The 24,549-nt window shown below is 29.3% G+C and overlaps 1 protein-coding gene across 4 annotated transcripts in view; it reads right to left on the reverse strand.

The window, feature by feature from the left end:
* The window catches only part of LOC113378424 (protein cycle-like), a 322,860-nt gene that overhangs the window by 37,880 nt on the left and 260,431 nt on the right, over nucleotides 1-24,549 (reverse strand). Inside the window, exon 2 of one of the 4 annotated variants that reach the window (XM_026618952.1) lies at nucleotides 21,153-21,189. The exons of the other annotated variants lie outside the window; for them this stretch is intronic. The gene's annotated coding sequence lies outside the window, so the exon portion shown is untranslated. The remainder of the gene's footprint in view (nucleotides 1-21,152; nucleotides 21,190-24,549) is intronic. 4 annotated transcript variants of the gene reach the window in all.

Raw genomic sequence — 24,549 nt, forward strand, 5'->3', positions numbered from 1 at the left:
ACCTTAAGTGTCTAGGAAAAAAAATTATCTCACGTTGTTCGGAAATGAGCTTTTAATGCAACATAGAGCTTTTGTGCAAATATGACCACTTTTCGGTTTTTGGTTAATTTTTAATAATATTGTTTATTCAAACATTGAAACCGTAACCGTGATTAACAATTATAGGACCACAGTAAAAATTATTACACCATTCAATAACACAATTGCCCTAAGTGTTCAAGAGTTTTTCAGAATTAAGACTTTTTATTGGACTATGAATTTACAATTTTTAAAAACGATCAACTGACCTTCCTTTAAAAAATGTACTGAAGTGTGTTGGTAGGTTTCATTAAACAAGATGGCGCATTTAATCAGGATTTTAAAAAGGTAAAATATTCTATATTTTTATTATTGAAATATTTCTAGTAAAAAAATGAAAATCTAGAAGTTATGTATAGTTAGGTCAACATCAAATATAAGATTATACAAATGTATATATACATTTGGAAGCATTACAATCACATATAGAAGCCCCGGAACCTAGTGATTCACTCCCCAAACACTTAAAAAAATATATTTTTCTAAACATTTATATATCAATAAATTATAAGCTCAAATTACTATTAACAAGTTATGAAATTAACTCATAAACTAATTAAAAACAATTATATAATTAGCTTTATATTTATACAAAGTCGGCAGATAATTATACCACCAATTAAAAATTATTATAATAAACACGTTTATATATTCTTATTTGTACAGTTAGTTTTGCAATGTTGTGTAATACGAAGTAAAAAAGTAGTTAAAAACTTCTTTGGTCTATAATCAAAGTAAATAATCTGAATTTTATATAATTTTTTTTTATTAGACATATTTTAACACAGAGTACATTTTATAAACTGAATAAAATTGTATTTATGTTTGCTAAACATTTTACATTTTTACGAGTGATAAAAAATTGAGAGCGAACTGTTCACCCAGCAAAGCAAGAACACAATAAAAACGCCATAATGATTTAAATTTCAATTTGACGTTCGCAATATTGGGCAGAAAATTGCTTTTCTGCAGCGGCCACATAGAACATATTTACCAAGTCGAATAACAAAATTCAATATTCGGTTTTAACAACGTGGTATGGTATATGGATGTGGCCTTGGCAACAATGTTTATATGTAAATCCATATGTATATATTTGCCGCGATACAATGTAGCGTTGTATTAATGCGTGAACACTGCTTAATTATTTGAGTACACTGATGAATTATTAAACTGATTCGACGTCAAAAGAAAAGTGTTTGACTGGTCAAATGACATTAATCAAAGTTGTTCAGTGATCGAATAAAAATGTGAACTATATATTTTTGTATATGTGAATTATATATTTTTTTAATTCATATCAAAATCGAGTTAAATTCCCAAATATCTAGTAGTGTTCTATGGAGTAGCAGCAAAGTAGAGTAGCGTTCGATATAATACCCCTCAACTTCAACAATCTGTCTATAATTATTGGGTGGAATAAATTCAAACGGAAAAAATCAAGACTAACTATACACTGGTACCTCGATTTACGAGTGACCCGACTTGAGTGTTTCGAGATACGAGCTTCCAGAAGAAAGATTCGTTGCTTCGACATACAAGTGAAATTCGAGATACGAGCTTTTGGCGAGTAAGAGTTTTTTGAAAAAATGTTAACGATATAATGAAAATATGAAAAATTTGGTCAGATGTAGCAATGATTTCTTTTAACCATATATATATCAGGTGTTTTATGATAGTAAATTATTTTATATTTAGAATTTTGAATTATATATTCATATTAATAGTGTAGTAACAACGCGAATATATCAAAGATTATTTTAACATTTTAACAAATTTTAACTATATATTAATAGTGATTGTTCGGTTATATTTGTTGAGTTCGCGTTTTTTTGGTTTTTGTACATTTACAAAATATTCTGCACTTTTATAAACGTGGGTTCAAAGAAAGGGCCATGTGTCTTGAATTAAAATATAAAATTATTGAAAAATATGAGGATGACGAAGATGTACCACCATAGATATATACTGTGTTGAAACAGAAGGAGTTGATAAAGGGTATAACTCCAGCTTACGGCCTTACAATACTTTATAAGAAGCTTTTTCCATGTCTAAATAGAGAAAAACAATTAAATTAATATATAGTAAATTTATTTTTAGTTTAAACTTAACAAAAACCACAGTGCTGGAACGAATTAACGACATTTCAATGTATTTATATAGAAAAAGTGCTTCGAGATACGAGCGATTAGACATACGAACGTGGTTACTGAAGGAATTAAACTCGTATGTCGAGGTACCACTGTACTTGTAATGTGACTAGTTTGTGATAATGATTTGGGATAGAAATATATATTATAGAGCTAGATTATATTTGTATTATTTTTTATATGTTTTTAACAACGATCAGAAATTAAGTCATATGAGCTGTCGTGCAGAGTTCTCAAATCGTTGTATGACTCGTAGATGACATCCTAAAAATTGCAGTAATACCGATCAATTTTTATTGATATAGCAATGCCGGTGATAGATGTTTTCACTTGGAAGCAAATAGCTTTCTATATATTCAAATAAAAACTTATGTTGCTACTGCTTGATAAGCTGTCCGAAGCGAGTATCGAAAATGGAGCCTTTGATTCGAAGCCCATAGTTTCTCTAACCACTAAGCCACGGGAGAGTCACACGGCTAGAGTATAACATTTTTATCAACAAAACTTCAGATGAAATTATTATTAGTTTATCCAATAGTGTTGTGATATATAATGCTATTTTTACTTGGTATAATACTTTAGATACAAGAGAAAATCTGATATCACTAATGCTTGATATCATCGCTGAGGTGCAATCGAACTCGAAGCCAGTGATCAAAGCGTTAATAACAAAACAACCCACACGATATATATTTACACAAAAAATGTTTACTGCTTAGAATTAGAATTTCAAAAAATCTTAATGTAGTAATCAGTTGATTTCGGATTTCTGTAAAAGCTGAATTATTTGAAATTATTCCCTACAGAAAGAATGGTTACGAATATGAAAATAAACTTTTCAAAATCGTTAGTTTACAGCAGCATGCAGTTTGTTAAATGAAAAATTTGTTTTCGTCGTCGCTATATATTCAAAAAATGATGAATAAGATTTCGTAAAAATTCAAATTTTTAAAATTCAAAAACATAAAACACTCAAATAGAAAAAATTCTATAAATATAGTCAAAATTCTAAAAAAATCTTATTATATCTCTATATATTTATACATGATCCTAACATACCAGCAAACATATACTTTAACACGTTGAATTATAAAAAAAATTGTAATTCAATGGACAATTTTGATTGGATAAATATGAAAATTTCAAATGAGAATTTTCATAAAGAAAAGTTTTGTTATAAAATGCCAAAATATTAGTCAATTGTTGAAAGTATTAATAAAATATTAGTAGTGTTGAAAATGTATCTACTTTTATTCTAATATTATCAGCAACTTTTTTCATTCTACACACCTGTAGTAACTAGTAGTATAGTAGCAAAAAAATGAGAGATGTTAGCACTACAATTTTTTCCTCTAATGTACGCAGTGTCAAAAATTTTCTTTAGTACATTCTGGTGTAGGGTGTACATAAGTTAAAACTGGCATGCACCCTAGTCTAGGGTGTACTGAAACAAATTTTTGACACTGCATACATTAAAGGAGATAATTGCACATCTCTTAATTGTTTGAAATCTTGTTGATCGCTATATTCTATCTAGGGTCCCTAGATAGAATATAGCGATCAACAACAACAAGATTTCCAATACTTGCAAAAACTATGCGGTGACTAAATTAAAAGTATGTAAAATGTTGCAAGTTATTATTAATTTTATCAAGGATTCTGATGCCAACAAAAAATGATAAGGCAATAATCGTGTTATTATAAATCAATCAGTTGCATATAAATAAAATGTAGAACGTTATAAGAACCAGATCTTAAAATAGAAGAAACTCATTGTCAGCACATTAATTAAACTACTTTTTATAGCTATCGATAATGAACTGAATGTGAAGTTGTCGTGATGAACATTGATTTAGTATTGCAGATATTATGAATGACATAATTCCTATATAAAATCAGTATACAAACGAATGTAATAATATTAGTAGAAAAATATATGTTTCTTCCAATAATCCTATAATTATATATCCAGATAAATTGTAGTAGACATAATATTTTTATCAAATCACATTTTATAACGATCGAAATTCCATATGGATTTTTTTTCATTGCCTGCACATAAAAGCGCATGTATTGAAACCTGCATGCAATCGAAAACTTCAACAAAAATGTTAAAATTAATTATTATGTAGTTCTTTATACGTATGCATGTGCAAAATATTACACATAAATACAAGCATTTAAAAAAAAACTAATTACAATTCAGTTTCGCAATACATAAATATATAATAAAAGTTTCTTTTTCAGCTTTTATTACATAACATGGTAATTTATTCATTAGAGCTTCTCAGTAAAAACATCCCTCTTTACCTTTAATTACATAAATTGATAATAATAAATATGTATTTTTAATTCAAGTGCCTGAGAATGAAATTAAGATATTGTTATGAATTATTACAAGAAAACATGCTTCAGGCCACCCAATTTTGGTATTATTGTTGTTAAAGAGCATGTGAAATAATACAATAAACTAGGTTAAATTCAAATAAACGTCTAAGCTTAACTTACTGTGTTAAGCTATATTAAAGTATATACATATATATATATATATATATATATATATATATATCTGTGTGTAAAGTATTTACACAGCATATTATTTCCCGAAGAATAAAAAAACAATGAGCAACTTGATCAGCACTTCAATTTGAGTGAGATAAAAAAGCATTAAATTGATATTGAAGTATCTGCAAACAACGAAAAAATTAAGAAAGATCGAATGAATACAACTCGTAAAATTACAACCCTTCCGAAGAGCCAAGTTTAATTGTTTTTTTTACAGCCTTTGGTACAGAAAATAATAAAAGTATTGAAGCCCTGGGTAAAGTAACTTCAGAGTAAAACGTATAAATTGATGCTCTAAAAGAAAATGAGATTTTAGGTTTTATACAAATATAACCTGCATATAGATTAAATAATGTAGATACGATTGATTAGCAACTTTATTAGAAAGGTTTTTTGTATTTTCTGAATGCTTTTATCGCGTATATAGCATAGTCCTATCACTTAAATATACACTATGAATTAAAAACGTAAATAATAAATTACTTAAATTTCCAATATTTTTTACACTTGTAAATAACATATTATCATAAAAAAATATCCCCAGAATATATATTATAATCTCGTTAATATTTGTGGAGAAATATATTGCAGTAAATACAATTATCTGTCGCCAACGTTTTTCATAACGGATGACCTATCCCTAATGATTCCGCCGCGCAGTGATACAAATAGACGAAGATCTAATAAACACTACAATTTGCTTCAAGTTTGAAAATAATATTTCCAGTACTTTGCACGTATATAATATGAACTGAAAATAAACTTGGTCATTACTATATTATAATAAATAAAAATTAAATTATAAAGTAATTCCGAATGACAGTACGTTTCTAAAAATTTCTTTCATTTAATGCGTTGTCCACTAGATGTGTTTTATAATATTCCACAAATAATTGTAAAATAGAAGTATAAAATTGTTAAAAATCATAAACTTTGAATATAATATACAGACAATTATTGATTAAATGTGATTAAAATATTATTGCTCAAAAACGCATATAGAAATATATAAATGTATGACTTAGTTTTTCCACGTTTCATATGATAAACTGAGAAAAACGTCTAGAAATGTTTCGAGAAAAACTTTTCATTTCTAAATAAATACTATGCGCCTGGCTGTCCCTTTTAAGGGACGACGTAAGTCTAAAATATCATTCGACTGTCTCCTCTGAAGCATTCGGCAGTTTGTATACGCAATATTTCAGTTCGTATTGAAGCGTCGAATACAATAGATCAAGGATGAGCAACCTGCTACCCGCGGATTGCATAAGGCCGTTTAAATATTTTTCTTCGGCCCTCCAAACATTTCTAAAATAGAATTTTATTTATTTCATAACTTTTTCCATCAATAAATTAATTATAATAGTATTTATTTCTTGTTACAGTTATTTAATTTATATAGCATTTACTTTTGTAAGATTTAGTATTTATACATTATAATGTTTATTAGTATATATCAAATTTTTGAAAGGAAATTTTAAAGTAAATATTACGTATTTCGGGCATGGCCCGGTATGGTGAACTCTAGTATTATAAAATATTTATTCATACGAAACTATAAAACACAAAATTATTTTTATTTTTGTGATAAACCGTACACTATGAGGGAAAATAGTCATAACACCGCGCCACCTTGAACAACTTTGGCCCGACATATTCGAATCTAAATTGTAAGTTAAGGGGTTAAATGCGAGCTGTGAGTTGAAAAAGGTTGTTCATTCTTAGAATAAATCTATGCAGTTATTAATTTAATTTATTAGTTAATTTCTAGGTTTTACCTTTTTTATTATATAATCTCATTTTACTAAATACAGCAAAACGACTAAGCAATTCGTAAATTCATCAAAAAAGAGAAAGACATAAAAAATGATATATACATTTTACAGTGAAATTATAAAATAAATGTCACGGCGTAAGTAATTATAATTTTGGAAATTGCTTTAAACTCTAAATACTGCAAGAAATAAATTTAGATATAATTTTTTTTTTTATTATTTTTATATATATTTATTAATCAATAATACAATTATTTCAATACATTGTAATTTTCAAACTATAATCAACATAATTTGAATTGCTTAAAGCAAAATTTTAATTTATTTAAAAACAAAATATATATTTATTACTGCCAAACTCCTTCCTAGTCATCCTTTTTCTTCTAATTCGTTCTTCTAATTCGTTCAGAAAATCGTGTAGTGATTTATTTTTCTCCAAATTATACCATACTGTGGCAGAAACAAACCACAGATATTATTGGAAATGTATGTTCTTCAATGTCCATTCATATAAAACAAATTGCATAACTTACACAATACTATCAAATTTGCAGCAAATACGTTCTCATCAGAATGCGGCACCGAGTTGCTGGTAGATTGCTTTTGAATCAGAGCCGGGCGCAAATGGTTAAAAGATAGCTCAATCATTTTCCAATTGTCAAGGAATCATCGCGATTCCTCCACCGGCTCTCCCATTACCATTACTAAAGGTCCGCCCGCCTTCGCTATTTGCGCTGTCTAGGCATTGCGTTAACGATAGTTATCATCACAACAAAAACACACGACAAGTGTTTTCAGTCTAGAGAGCCGAGAGTTTCAGAGTTCGTGAATAAATATGCGAATGATATACAAAGCGCAGACACTCAACGGATGTTTGAGGTCACGTCACTTAATTTTAGATGTCGACCTTGAGTCCATACACTGACGCCACAACATACACAGGAGGGCAGGCAAGAGGAGATCTAAACAAATAACGGTGTAATCATTTTAACACCGATCAAAGTCAGGAGAAAGGCAAACGACTACAGACATTACATCCTTAAATCATCCTCGCCTATTTATCACATTTAATGCGCAGAATCGTAATCATATTATGCCTTCTCGGCAGTGGCGCATTTGCATTTATGGAGCATACGGTAAAAACTAAAAAACAGGTGGTAGATAACACTCGATAATTACTTTAACTCGATAATTACTTTAACTTTGGTGGTCATGTTTAAGAAAAACAAGTTAAGGGTCCGATTCAATTTGGACATACGGCATTGAACTTTGGGGTTGTGCTAATAAGTCCAATATAGTTCTTATACAACGTGCCCAATCAATGATTTTGAGACAAATCGCAATCAAACTATCCACAATGATCTTAACATTCCATATATTGTGGATGTAATTAGCAGCAATAGCCTTCACCATCACTTAAAACTGGAAACACACCCAAACCACATAGTTTCAGCACTACTCGAGATCCCTAATTCTAGAAGACTGAAGAGAAAATTTCCATATGATTTATATTAATTTATTTAATTAACTAATTAGTTAACTGATCAATGGAACAGTTTTCTATTCTATTATAATATTTATTATTATTATTATTATTATTATTATTATTTTTTTTTTTTTTTATTTATTTGTTTTTTTTTTTTTTTATAATTTTCATAACTATTATTTCTATTTATTTGTTATTATTATTATAGTTAGTTATTTATTATTATTATTATTATTATTATTATTATTTCCCTTTACTTCACATTATTGATTTGTTTAGATTATAAATGAGAAGGCTAGGTTACGATGCGCTTTTCATGTAAAATGGTACTAAAAACTGTCAAAATTGCTATGCGATTAGGCGTACATAAAATATAACTTCATATATATTTTACCAGGGCATATGACAAAGATGCACTTATGCTAATGTAAGTTAGATTTTCTTTCTAAAACGCCTGACTGCACAGCAATCGGCAAAACACATAGCATTTTCACAGTTTTTAGTACCATTTTATATGAAAAACTCTACGTAACATAGCGCTGCCATAACATTGGTCTATTTTGCGAATCGGTGTCTAAAGCAAATCATAAGTATAATCAACACATTATTTATTTTTCAAAGCCACACACCACCATGTTCTTAATTAATTACCACCTAAGAGATGATCAATGCTCAAAATTACTTCCGCACACAAAGACGTTTAAAGTTTATACCACTCAGGACTTTTTTATATATTTATTTTTATATTATAACAGCAATCAGAACTATAATGATCGTGTTCCGCATGTTGTTTTTGTTGAATATTTTTTCAACCAGTTTTCCTAGCTTATATGTTGCAGGAACGCCTCCGAAAGGCGACTTTACTAGAGATCATATTTGAAATATATAACCTGAAATCATACTGCTTTATAGCAAGTTTCACGAGGTTGGTATCAAACCCGATCGAATTTGCACTTTCTTTACTACTACATCACGACTGGCTCATCAAATAACGAAAACTAGTGGGGCGCATGGCATCGTGCCTTAAGGCAAATTGCTGGAACTTCCCGTTCCAAAAATATATTTTTTTTAAAAAGGTTAACATAACAAAAAATTTACTTTGAAAATATTAGAGTTTTGAGAAACTATAAATTTTTGCCAAAAATTTACTTTTTTAGAAAAAAAAGAGGTTTTGAAAAAAAAAATGTTTTCTTTATTTTGAAATATTTTGGAAATTTTGAGCTTTTTTCCAAGCAATCGTACTGCTGTAACTACATAGAGCCGAAATATCGAAGCGCGTAACTGATAAACATTGGTACGGTACCCATAAGAATGGAAACACAAATTATACTTCTTTATTATCTATAAAATATCTGATAATTTGATGTGCACATGTCTAATGATTATTTTTGACCGCCAAATGGTATTTTTTTCACTTTTTTCACTAGGTCTCCCAAACCGCTAGACCTGCCATTACGAAAATTTAATCAGTTCTTCATCTTGTCAAGTAAAATGTTTCCTGAGTTATTAAAATCGGACGCTCCGTTCTCTTAAAAACTGAGTTACCGTTTGTGGCACTTTTTGCCCCGTATCTTAGAAACGGCTAGACCTGTCCATGCCAAAAACTAATCAGCACGTCTCCTTATCAAGAGCAATCGAATGTTTTTTGAATAATTGAAATCGGTTGAACCTTGTTCCCGAAATCGTCGACAAAAATTTGTATCCGCCTATACACACACACATACACACATACATCCATTTTTTCTAAAAAGGAGAACCCGCGCGTTGCTCGTCTCGGATTTTGATGAAACTTGGCACAATGGTAGATTTGATGCCCAAACTGACTCCGGTAAAATATTAGAGGCCTATGAGAAGCGGTTTAATTATAAAAATTAATTAAAGTTTGCATTGTAGCAGCGCGCGGCATGCATAGCTTGCGATGTTTTTCCTTATCAGCAACAGACTGGCCGAGTGGCTATCGTCGTGGAATACTAATTTTTGCTCCGGGGTTCAATTCCCGATTCAGATATATATTTTTTTATTTTTTTTATTTGATATTTATAATTTTACGTGTAAATAATATCAAAATTTATTTGATTTGTTAATTAATTTTATATTTTTCGCTAAATATTCTATAATAAAGTCCTTCGTAATACCGGTAAATTTTTATTTTGATATTACTTATGAAACTTACGATCATATAAATGTTAAGTGATTCCTGAAACATTATAATTTTGTATTAATATCAGCAATAATACGGAAGAAGATTTTTAGGTTAGGTACGCCAAAATGTTCAGAAGGTTTTGAAACGTAAAGATATATAAAAATTTTCATTTTCGATCTTTTTGCGATTACTATAACTTACCCTACGGAAAGTTAATAGTTTTTTGACCGAACGTTATCTAATTAAATCTAAATTTTAGATTACTTAAAATTATATATATATATATATATATATATATATATTATATAAATTATATATATTATTATTATATGATGTAGCAAGATGCAGAAATATAATAATAAAGTGTGCAAGGTGGTAAAATAGAAATATTCAATTCAAGAATTATTACCTTAGATTTACTGTAATTACACATTGATATTCATTTTATATTTGAAATATCTTTCATAACTGAAAAAGTATTAAAAAAGCTTTACATAAAATACTTTAAAAAGAAAACGGTTTTTATCAATTTCTGAAATATCGTAAAAAAATATTATTGAGTTCATTTATTTAGTTCCTGACAATTAGTAACATAAAAAGTTCAAATTTCGAATTATGTATCTAATGAGAAAGAAAAAAATTGTAATGTAGTTGTACAAATTCATTAAATATAATAGAAATATTAGTGCTAAACTATATAGTTAACCAATGCCAATGTCCAACTAGTGGTGCATGGCATCGTGCCTCAAAGTAAATTGCTGCAACTTGCAAAGCTCAGAACAGCAAAATTGTTTTTTTTTAATTTTGAATTTTTTGAATATTTTTGAAAATTTTGAAAAGGCTTGATAAATTTGATAAATATTGAAATAAAGGGTAAAAAGGTCTGTTTTGAAATATATAATTTTTTTTGAAAAATTTGAAAATTTTAGATCTTCTTACATGCTGGACCTGCTTTTGAAAGAATTTCAAAGTTTTAAAACATACAATTGTTTTAAAACTAACAATACGGAAACATTTGTGCGACAATTTGTGTTTTCAAGCGAGAAAAAAAACATCATAAATATTATATTTCACGGTACACGATATGTTGGAGTTCGTAATTTGTTCATCAATGTCACAGACCGAACAAGAATCCTTATCACTACTTTTGTAAAGGGAAATTTATTTCTGACGAGTTATTTTTCTAGTGAATGTAAATGAAATTATGAATGCAAATAAAATACTTTGTCAATAATTACGATTGGAATCCGGTAATGCTAAATTACAGGCTAAAATTATTCATTTTGATGTCACTAGATATTTTGTTCAAAAGTTGTTCTTGACGCAGTCATAAAATTAGCAGTTAAAATATTCTAGTCAACATTATTGGTATCACACTTAGTTTCAAGGATTTCGAGTCGGAAGCGAAATGTCTCTTCATTTGCATCGCACATCGTTGCAGATTCAAATAATACAAAACGGGCCAAACTTATTGAATTAATCATCATAAATTTGGCGACACGTTGCAGAAATATATTCTTATATGTATAAATGTGAAGGAACTAGATATCTGAATATGTCGTTTTCCTTTGACCGTGGAACATGGGTAGACATAAGACTGGAATGGAAATTATGTAGAGAACAAATCAAATTTTAGTGACATTGTGCTTGTTTTGACACTCTATTTATTACTTCCGGTAGGGTAAGTTAGAGAAATCATACATTTGAAGAAAAAATCATTTATTTGAAGTATATAAGTAATGTTTAGAACTTTAGCTAGAATTAGAATTAAAATCCGAATTATTTTTCGATACTCAAAAAGAAAAGTGAAAATTAAAAAAAAATCTTTCCCCAAAAGCAACCGTTTAGTCAACACAAGCAGAAAGTTTTTTAAATCATTCAAATCGCATGTTTAGTTATCTCAAAAAATGCTATTTTTTGCATTTTTAGCTTATATCTCCAAAACGGCTTGTCCTGCCTTTGCCAAAATCTAATCACCACTTCTCCCCATCATTACGTATCGTATGTTTTTTTTTGGATCATTCACATCGGTTGATCCGTATTCTTAAAAACTGGCATTTTCAAAACTTTTTGCTCCATATCTCCGAAGTCGCTTTACGTCTTCGTCAAAAACAAATCAGAACGTCTCCCCATCAATAGAAATCAAATGTTTTTTTTAACGGAAAATTGTCTCCACACATCTATTTTTTCTGAGGTATGCCAAAATGTTCAAAAACCTCTGAAACGTGAAGATATGCTAAAAATTTTATTTTCTATTTTTGGCCGATTACTATAACTCACCCTACGGGAAGTTAAAAAATACAATGAATACACACAAAAAATATATGATTTATTTTACTTATAATTTAATTTGTACATTCATTACATAGAAGTAACACACCAACCATAAAACATGTAATAACAAGAACAGCACATAAATATAGAAACAAGCTCATCAGCCACCCAAATTCACTAATAAACTCCTTAATAACATAGAACTATCGACGAAGGGTGAAAAAAAGCGCCACTGGATTTAAGTCATCCATTTGTTAGATAAAGATTGAAATAACTTAGTAATTCTTTATAATTATTTATAAGTAAATAGTTAAGTTTATATCATTATCTATAAAATATTGTTAATATTATTGTATTTCCAACAGTCCCATTTAGTATACAATGTCCCTTTACGGCTGACAATTGTAAATTCCCCAAATTTATTAAATGTCCTTAACAGGACAGTTGTAAATAAAATAGAGAATAAAAAAATCACATGGAAGTTCATTTATCTTTTTGTTTTCCGGCTTTCGACACGTACAAATTCGGACCATCTTGCTCATACCAATTGTCGTTGAACCAGACAATCTGCATGATTTCATGAGTCTCTTGTATTCCAATAAAAGTATGAAAAACAACACGCTTAAATCAAGAATAAATTAATATATAATTATTACGCTCGGCGTTTGCGTAAAACGTATCACGCCAAACAAACAGTTTTTCTGCTCAAACAATATAAACAACGCATTATAATTAGCACAATCACGAACACGATAAGTTGTCTACAAGTTAGAAGTGGTTTCTAGTTAAAACGGTAAGAATTTGTGGAATACCGATTTTTTCAAAAATGACGTCCGTCGTTTTATTTGTTGGAAGTTTTATTGTATACGTAAGTATTTGCAAGGCCACGCTGAACTCGACTCTAATATATGTGCATGACATTAAATAATGTGTTTGCCTATGCACGGGAACGCTGCCGGGCAGTGTCGTACGGTGTTAAATATTAACTTCACGACTTTTGTTTTGCTACATTAAATATGAAAATTAAACCAGGGAGGGATTTTTTACTTTTGTCGCATTCTTTTCTAAAGCTAGAGCTGTTTTCGAGAGAACTAAGCATACGATTTGTATAATTCAAAAAACTTTCTGCTTGTGTTGTCTAAATGGTCGCTTTTGGAGAAAGATTTTTTTTTTAATTCAATTTTTTTTAATTTTCAAAAAAAAATTTTTTTTTGAATATCAAAAAATAATTCGGATTTTAATTACCCCATAGACGAGGTAAAATGGGGCGGCCACGGGCCGAACAGGACCAAAAGGGATTTTACTAAATAATAGCTATATTGTTTAACCAATGCAAAATCTAAATTTTATGGGTACATTTTTCGCAGAGATAACACTGTATACAACTTTGATCTGGTATTTCGTCAGAAATATTCATCAGCAAAGTTGGAATAACAATTTATTTAATTTATCTCTTGTAAAGTTGCATTTTTAACTACTTTTTCATTTACTATTTTTCATTGTTTACACCTTTGCCAGGGTAAAAGTTCAGTTGGTCCTTTCCACACCACCCACGTGTAAGCTTTTATAGGTATATAATTAATATACTTAAAAATCATATTCAAATCTCGTAAACTAAACAACAGTGCTCACACAAAAGAAACTAACAACAAAAGAAAATACTTTTGCTGTGGATTTTCAAACACGTATTATGGTAATGGCTGGTTATGTATCTTCTCCCCTCTACCTTCAAATATTGTTGTAAAAAAATTCTTAACTTTACTTGTTTTTGAGATATCTGCGGTGGAAATCAATCAATCAAAATGTTTGATAGTATTAAGTTAAAAAAAATAGTTGGTATTGGTATTTTGACTTGAGGCAAGTTACATGAATTTCCCGATATGTGTAAATAATCCAAATCAATCAATAAAAAATAAATTAATTTATGAGTAATTAAAAGTATTCCGAATGAATTTATTACACATTATTGAAAACGAACGAACATCTGAACTCAGAGTATTTTCTAAAAGCAAATTTTTACAAATCAATGCTTTTTATAATTGAATCAGTTTCCATAGGACTTTAATGGTTTAGTATGTTCATTTAGACCAACTACTCTATCATTATACCAAGTTAATCGTCTAATTTTAATTTTAACAAACGTCAAAAATAAAATACTCATTTGATCAATTTTTGAAATTAAACTACTTATCGTAAGGCCGTTATCTTTCAGTAGGTTCTATAAGACCATAATATATATCGCCAAATAAAGTTTCGTGAAAATCGGCTTAATTTTTTTTTCAACAGTTAATTACAAGAAAACGTTTCGGAAGATTTTCACCTGAAAATAGTCAGTAACATTACCAACTAATATCTTTCGCACAGTTTTTGATTTTTTAAAATCGATTCGGTAGTATGAGCTTAAATGTGAACAAAAAGTTTAACACATTTTCCATATTACAAAGAAACGGCTTGGCAGATCGTCGCACAAAACTGACAAACGATAGTCCTCATTGAGATATATCGAATGGCTTTTAAATTTGAGAAAACGTCGATTTACGGCAAAAATCTGTTCACATACACATACACACATACATACTTTTTCCAAATTTGGCCTCATTCGATTCAGAATGGCTTGGAAACGTCGAGAAAACATAAAATTAACAAATCGGATTTTTTGATGAAAACAAAATTCTCCTTCGGGATTTAATAAAATTGACTTAATACTATATTGTATTATTGGAATAAAATAGTATAAATATAAGAATTAGATAGTCAAACCATTTTTAACAAATGTTCGCCCTGTAACACTTACAAAGTTTTGTTATATTCAGGAAACAGCATAATGTATTTCGGTATTTATCGGTTTGTTATATATGAGTAAATAATAGAAATTAATATCGAAATCCATTATATAGTTGCAAAACCGCTCATCATAATTCAAATTAGCGCTTAATAGATCTGTACGCCATAAAAGAGACGTTTTGATAACCTGATGCGATGCGATTAAATCCTTATTATTGTGCGCAACAAATAGATTATTTTCGTAGTTTTGTGTCTACATAGATAGTAATTTATTATTTATAGATAGGAATATAATATTTGTTTTGACTCACTTGTTGATGAAAATATTCTCTAGCTGGTAATAAAATGAATAAATATCATAAAATCTAAACTAACATAGCAACTAGTACACATAATCATAAACGTTGTGGAATCAAAAATAAAAGATAACAATCGACAAAAACTTGTAGAAGTAAGAAAACCAGTGGCTATCTTATACAAACCATTTACTATTCACGAAAATAAATATTTTTTTCGTAATATTCTTTATTGTAAAATTAGTCAAAGTCTCGTTTGCATATTGTTTGCCCGCTTCAAGGAAGCGGTGCACAAAAGTATAGTTTTTTCGACTTTACGATGAAAAATTAACTCAAAATTTCTCGAAAAAATTGTATTTTTATGTTTTTTGGGCGTAGATTGATATTCTGCTGATGTAGGAAATGTGAACAAAAAATTCAGAATTTTGCGACTATGCAGTATATAACTTAAGTACTTTTCAAACAAAAATAAAGTTTTCAGAAATTAATTTGAAGCCATTAAAATATAATTTATTTTTGTCCGATATACTTTGTCAACTCAATACTCTAGAAATAAACCCATAAAATAATATGAACATGGCAGATTCATAACATTATAATATTAACTTAGTAAAATAAAATTATTACGAAGCTCTATTATTAAAGATATAACGCTCTAATCAAATGACGACTTCAAAAGCAACTCAGCCGTTTATTATGTATAAGCGTTTTATATTCACACATATAAATTCAATATGCCCGAGGTTATCGCAGTTAATATAGAGATGAATTATTTAAAGGTCATAATAAACAAAACTATTAATACAATATTTCTACAAGTATTATTGGTTGCTCAGTTGGAAATGAACAGGAAATATAGATATAGTTAATTGAAAGCTTGAATGTGGTATATCAGTTACTATTCAATAAGTAAAATTGCCAAATACATTAAACAATGCTCAAAAATTAAATATTTTATCTACGACTACATTAATATATGCATGCAATGTTTGATAAATACTGTCACGTCAATTTGTTAAATCAAGATTTACATCGTTTTACAGGAATAATTTTAAATGCTAACTCGACATCTGATAAAGACCATTTTCATTAGAAAAACCTAATAATTTAATATTGTAATAATTTTAAAAATTATCAGTTGTTGAAGTGGGGGGATCATAAAAAATTTTCACGTGACCGTGTCCACGATTGCAACTCTCATAGTAATACGAAATGCAAAAAAATATATATTAATCTAGAATGATGTCGAAATGGCATATGATTAAATTAACTTTTTTTTGACAAAATGGTGACTTTTTTAAAAAACATTTTTTTACCACTTTTTTCAGTTTCTCGATTTTTTTAAATATAGTAAAAATTTAAATTTGGGGATGAGATATGTCAGAGAAAAGTCTATAAAGAACCTTCTCTGAAAATTTCAAGTAAATCGGCTCTGTGGAACTCGTGGCTTCATATTGAAAAAAAGGGGGTTTGAGTAACACGCGTTTAAAGTTTCGCAAAAAGAAGAGGATTATCATGGTCAAACAGCTCTATCTCCAAAAATAATTCAAATTTAAAAAAAAATCTCTTGTACGTATATTCTTGAATAAATATGCTTTGAAAATACGATTTTTTTTTAAATTTCTACACTAGAATACCCCGTTAATGCACGATGCCATGCACCACTAGCCACCATTTAATCCAAGTTTTTTAGTAATATATTTTCAATCTGCGAACTAGAAATATAACTAATTTTGCTAAAAGTTTTACCTTGAATATATATTACACGTAAAACAAAATTCAAAATCAGCAGGATCTAAGTTAAAAACGCACACCATGTAGAAGTAAGTTTAAACAAACTTATGAATAACTAAATATTTTTTTTATTAATTTTATTCTGCAGTCTGTTTTTTTATTAACAATTAGCGAAGACTGCTAACAATAAATATTTTACAATATTAACTAAAAAATAGTAACAACACCCAGCGGCGTATCTACTATGTATATAAACTAAATATTTTGATGTTTAAAAAGCCAAGAAAACTTCTTAATGTAATATTGTATCTGATATCGTACCCGACATTTGTACCAGTTATTTAGAAGTTATTGGTTATATTATTGTCGTAAAATCAAGTTTTATTTCTATTCTATTAGACTCTGAATTATGTGAAATTTTATATGTGTTTTATAAACGAACAGATGACAAAATCAGTAAGCAAACTTAAAATTAGACAATGAATGGCATTGAATACAAATAGTATAGTTGTAGTATTGCATTTCAAAATTGATACTTTGAGTTCAGCAAGTTAGTAAGAAATGTTCGATATATCAAAAAATTATATTTAACTTGGTATTAAAAACTATAATTAAAACAAAGTCACGTAATAGGTATATGTAATTTCAAATAACTTTCATTATTTCAATACTTGAGCCATTCCAAGATGTCAAATTTCTCTTAGAAGAAAAAAATCAAAGATTATGTTTTATAACAATACGGTAAACGTAATTAATTTCTGGACTCAGTTGTAGTGTGTGTGTATGTATGTGCGGATACAATTTTTCGTCGACGATTTCGAAAGCGTGGATCAACTGATTTGAATGATTAAAAAAACATTTGATTCCTATTAATGAGGAGACGTGGAGATTAGTTCTCGGCCAAGGCAAGGTAATTGCTTTGTTGTCATATTCATTTCTATAATAAGCTCGCACATTTTTTTGTCATATAAAATAAATTTTCAAATCGTAATACATAAAAGTATAAATAACATAGATCTAACTTTAAATATTATACAGAGCAATATTTTTTTCATTATTCATAGAAGTTATAGATTCCATAAGCAATTGTAATAATTTACTTAACTAACTACGTCGACTTTTATAGATGGGAACCCTAACAGTTATGCAGTGAATTTTATTATTACAATTTCTGTAATAGTCAAAAATTATTATTGCAGTAATGGCGTGTAAGGGTTATTTTCACCTGGAAACATATTGCTTTCTGTATTTCCAAGTAAAAATTGACGACTCTATTAACATCAGGCTGTTCGAGGTCCTCTAATTCAAATCCCACATCTCTAACCACTAACACACAAGAGAGCCAGTGAATTGTAACATATAAAGGTAATAATTCCTGATTAAAGTGTTAACCAGACAGCTCCAAATATACAATTTTGTTGGTTGTAAAGTTAATTCGAGACAATGAAAAACATGACCCGCCGCATCTTAAACACATCTTATTTATGATTAATTTATTTGCGACATATTTCACATGAACTATATGAGAGATTCTACGAATTAACATCTATATATAACATGATAACCTGGGAGAACACATACAATCTAGAGAATCATGGCAAAACGTAATGATACAAATCATAGGGGTTTTATTACATGATTTATGAACGTCTTTATGAAATAAATGAGATTATTTATATTTATAGAACATTTAGTCTCTGTGAAATCAGCACTGATTGGGAAGCGAACAACTGTTTTAAGTAGCGTAAATAAAACAGTTAATAAAAAATCTTGTATAAATTTTAACAATCAAGTGAAACATTGTAAATACATGGCATAAAGTGTTTTCCAATGCGGTAGAAAATATAAATATTGCAAAGTCGAAGTTAAATAAATGTAAGCACATACAACTTTGCACAGTATGCAGTTTTAATGCAGATTTTCAGATCATAGTTAAGTCACGTTTTCGCCATATTTCGAAGAGCAACATTGAGATTGAATGAAAAATTTATAATAGGGTAATAAATAAAAAAAATTAAACGTTTTGAAGATTAGACACGTTATTTTATGTTTCGTTTTTAATACATTTAATACATCGTATAAAATATTAAAATTTCTCTCTTCGAAACGCATTTAATGTGCAATACACCAGTGTCGGTAAACATTATGATGTGTTTTTAATAAACTCCACAGTCTCATAAAATATCGCGCTCTTTAATAAGTTTGCTCTCAGTACAGATAGTTAAAAAAACATTTAATGTTTATGTTATATTATACAGTAAGCACGTATTGTTATTTGTCATTAAAATAATATTAATTTCCTACGGTAAATGTACGATTATAAGACTAATATATTGTCTACTGTTAAGCGATAAGGATGGGCTAGGGAATAAGCCAAAACGTACAAGTCTTTAAAAAATCATTTATTAGTGCCTATAGCTCATTTGAGAACGTGTGTAAGCCCAATTTTTGTTAATGCCCGGTAGAATGAACTTTATATTGAACTGCAATTTTATTATATTTTACCCCTTTTCTCTAGTTAAGTAAATATATTGTCATACAAGGCAGAAAATAAAATTTATTACTTCAAAGAAGTAAAATTTAAAATTTTATCAGTACCACCCAATAAAAAGGATTAATAAAGCGTAAAACCTTTTTCATCCCAAAAAGCGCTCTCTCTGAACGAATGGGCGATTTTCCAAATGATGACATTTGGCTTTGGGCCACCAACTTATATGTAACGTATAAATTTGAAGGCAGGCGGAGGAATGAACACGTTGGCGTAGGAATATGGATTTCCTTCAAATATTTTTGAATACAACTTTTAGTAAAAACAATAAAACATAAATTATTTAATACGTTCAATTCATTAATGAGAGTCTTGTTATGTTAGCTTAATTTATTAGACCATAAATCTAGATAGCAACAAGATGCTAGGTAGTTAAATGCGAAATACGCAATTAAATTAAATATATTTGATACTCAAATTTAGGAAACTGAAAATCGTTTGATTGATACACCAAAGTTAAGGGGTTATAATAATGTAAGATGTTCAAATATAAAATCTTAATGTTTTGGTTTAAAAGTTTCTATATCTTCAAAAATGTATTATTTGATTGCATATATGAAAAATCCAAATTAGTTATTAAAACGATATTTGAGACAAATACTCCTCTTTCGGCAGAAGAAATTAAAAAAAATATAATTAAAACACATAAAAATAACACAGGTATACAAAATTAAAATTGTCTGTATTGGGTGTGCGGCATATGTTTTCCAATGTAGTTTTCACCACTTAATACGAATCTAAAGTCAAAATTGGGGCCCAAATGGCATTTTTTTTTAAAAAAACGACAAAACCTCCCAAAAAAAGTTCTAATTTTTATCGTTTCCTGGACATTTCTACCTTAAATGACTATTGAGTATTCACTTAAATGATCTGTTATTTTTTTGTAGAATACAACAGTATTTTGCCAACACATTTCCAGATATTCAAATTGTGAACATGGTTGCAGATTACCCATCGGTAATAGGGAGGAAATGTGTTTGCAAATTACTGTTGAATTATACAATTAAATTATAAATTTATAAATTATATCAATTAAAACTCAATAGTCATTTACTGCGAAAAAGACCAGGAAACGAGAAAAAATACAAGATTTTGTTTATTATGCAGAAGAACTGCTAGATCGGAGATTTTGTCATTTTTTTAAAAACTATTCAATTTTTTGCCATTTGACGGCCAATTTTGATTTTAGATTGGTGTTCAGCGGTAAAATACATCGGAAAATATATGCCGCACACCCAATATACAGGCAACTTTTTTATTTTGTGAACTTGTGTAATTATAACTATTACTATTACGATTGAAAATAGGTAAAATCTTACCATTTACTAATTGCATACTAGAACAAGTTGTACTGACCTGAAACAAAAAAATACAATTATTAAATAAATAAAAATAGTCATCATTTTAAATACACTAATACATGAAAGTAGATCGATTATTATTATGTGTGGGCATGTTTATCATTATTAATTTGTAAATAAGTATGTTTCAATAGAATGGTTCTTCATATAATATTTGAAATGTTTCTTTTTCATTCAAAAAGCATTATGAAATCTATTGTTCGCAGTTGATTAATAGCGTTGAGCGGCTTCACAATGTGCGTCTATTGATATTCAGTTGAACATACGTCAACTGCCAATTAACTTGCAGTCAATTCACCGATCATAAGCTCTTTATTATAACAACTGGTTGATCAGATTGTGGTAGGTCAACTAATTGAGAATTTAAGAACAGTTCATGGTCAGTTTTGTGTCTATATGAACGTCGCAGTTACTGATCTCCACATCGGGACTAACAATTACAGAGGTCATATTACTCTTATAAGAAAATAGGATTTTTTTATTTTAAATATAAGATAATACATCAAAAATTGCTTATGATCATCTGTAAAATTTGAATCCTGGTTTACGTCCGCTGCGCTTAGCGACTGCTACGCATCGCGCCGCTTGTCTCTTATGCATCTGCATTGCGTCATAATAACAATATGTGCAATTATTAAAATTGTATGAATAAAATGCGCAATTTACTAGGAACAACATGTGATATAAATTTTAATTTAATTTATTTCGGATTCGTGAATTTAAATTAGCCATATTTAAATTTAAAATAACGAAAAATGAAGGCCACAGGTTAACGGAACTACCTAATGTTTATTGAACAAAATCATTGAACGCCCAATTAAAAAAATCATAATAAAATTTATGTACTATAAGATATAAGAACATATTAAATAAAACAGTTTTATTCAAGACAAATTTTAGTACTTGTCTTCATATTTTTAAGAAGAAAAATTCCAGCACACGTTGAGCAGATAACTTATTATTCGATTGTAATATTTTTTGAGCGAATGAGCAAAAAAATATCATAAATATAATAGAACGTTTCTCATGAACTGAGTTTGATTATTAACTTAACGAGGGTAAGTTATAGTAATTGCAAAAAATGGAAAATAAAAATGTTTGCATATTATTACGTTTTAAAGGTTTCTGAAAATTTGGCATACCTTATTGTTAGAATGGATGCATGTGTGTGTATGAATGTTTGTAGTATGCATGTATATATGTTCAGATACAAATTTTCATCCAAAATTTGGAGAGCACAAATTACACTATTTAAAATTTTTAAAAATCATTCGATTTCTATTGATGGGGGAGACGTGCTGTTTAGTTTTTGGCCAAGGCAGGTCCAGCCGTTTCGAAGGTGCGTCACCGACAGTCCCAAAAAAGGGACTTCAGTTTTAGAGAGAACGAAGCGTTCGGTTTGAATGATTTAGAAAATATTTTACTTGCATTGACAAAATGAGAACTTTGAGAACTCTTTGTATTTTTGGAGAGGCGGGACTAGTGGTTTTGGAGATCTAAGAAAAAAAGTAAAAAAAAATACAATTTTGCGGTCAAAAGTAATCATCAGGCATATGCGCGTAAAATTTTCAGATGTTTTATAAAACTGAAGTATAAATTTTGTTTACATTTGTATGGGTTTCGTACTAAGATTTGTAATATTTAACCGTTAGACTACGACGCGTCGCTTACGAGTTCCAATATTTCGTCTCTAAAGCAGCCATGAGCGTGATTGCTTTGAAAAAAAATTTAAATTTTCAAAATATTTCAAGATACATATCGAAAAATGTTTTTTTTTGCAAAAATTAAAATTTTTTAAAATATCAATTTTTTCGATTTTCAAAAATTTTAAATTACGGCACAATGCCATGTACCACTAATTCCGATGTTTCACCGCATTACATAGATCGTAAAGGTACACTGGATTTGGATCGATCGATCGCCGGTTGGCGTGTGAGCAAGGAGCGTCTGGTAGCTGCTACTATACAGACATATATCGTTTCGGCAGCGCGGAGCGACAACCAGGACTGCCTCAACGCGTCACGAAGTGCGCGCGGGCCGAACTACAACTCCTCACACGCTAACCGACCGATACACGCCGTATCGTGAGCAATGGGCCGCGGACCGAAAGCCGCATTCGGCTGCATGAAAGAATTTAATGCGTTTTATCAAGATAGTTAACATAACAAATATTTAGGTGAAATACGGACAAAATGGTACACATGGACAAAATGGCATGGCGGACTTATTTAACACTTTCGGGACGGCACCGATTTCAAAACAATCTACTATACCGGCTGTAAACTTGATTTCATTGTGTATGTTATGCAATTTGTTTGAGAAAAATGTGTGGTTATTGAAGGACATACATTTATAATATTAATTTATTTTTGATCATTTTATAAAGAATGGTGACGTTCAAAACAATTTCCAAAATGCATAGCTGGTTGATTTTGACATGTTTTACAATAAAATGTTGTTCGCCGCCTCCCTCCTAGTGCTTTTCTCTTAGAATAGGCAATACAATCCCTTTTTCTTTCACTCGCATTTAGAATATGCCACTGATTAGTCAGTATATTTGGTCATTTTTTTGCTGCCATAATGGTTTATTTTTTCTATTATATTGTCTAATAATTCATGTATAAAATATAAAGTAAAATAATCTATTGGATGCCTTATATTGCTTGGTATTTGTAGTCGGGGTGTTTATTGATGAATGTCCAACTCGATTATTGAAGGAGAATCGGCACATTCGCTAATGTCTTCCGCTCTTCATTTATTTTGTCGAACTTCTTCTTTTTGTTGGTTGGATAATATCATCATCACATTCATCACAATCATCGGTGCGAATAGTAATTTTGTAAAATTTGTCTGTATGAATGTTTTTTTGAAACTCATCTTCACTACTGCTTAATTCACAAAATTTACCAGTCGTTTTGCCATATTTAAAAGCGCTCGGTCGTTTTAAATATTAAAAAAGACCATATAGCAAAGAAAAAGGCTAAAAATACTACTAAAATAACTTAAAATTATTTTCAAAATATAATACTGTTTATCACTGCTATATGTAATTTATTCAACTTTTCGATGCAAACTGAGTCATTGTTTATAAAATAGCCTGTGCCTCACAAAGTATGTTTGTCCACTGAGGTGGACAGCCGTCCCCAAAGTGTTAAGAATTGGCTAGATTTAATAACGTTTCTGCAACTGTATAACATGAAACGCCATAATCACAATAGTGTCAGATGTTGAGCGTTATTGCCAAAGTCAGTAAACAGTTCAAGTGTGAATCGAGCGTTTAAAAGTTTATTTTGAGGGTGGTTTTCTCATGTTTTGGGGTCTTATTTATTATTATTTATTATGTACTTCTATTAAA

The sequence above is a fragment of the Ctenocephalides felis genome, unplaced genomic scaffold, assembly GCF_003426905.1.
Source record: "Ctenocephalides felis isolate EL2017-DRISC unplaced genomic scaffold, ASM342690v1 CF-g0.4_SCAFFOLD_01886, whole genome shotgun sequence".
In the NCBI taxonomy this organism is placed as follows: Eukaryota; Metazoa; Arthropoda; class Insecta; order Siphonaptera; family Pulicidae; genus Ctenocephalides; species Ctenocephalides felis.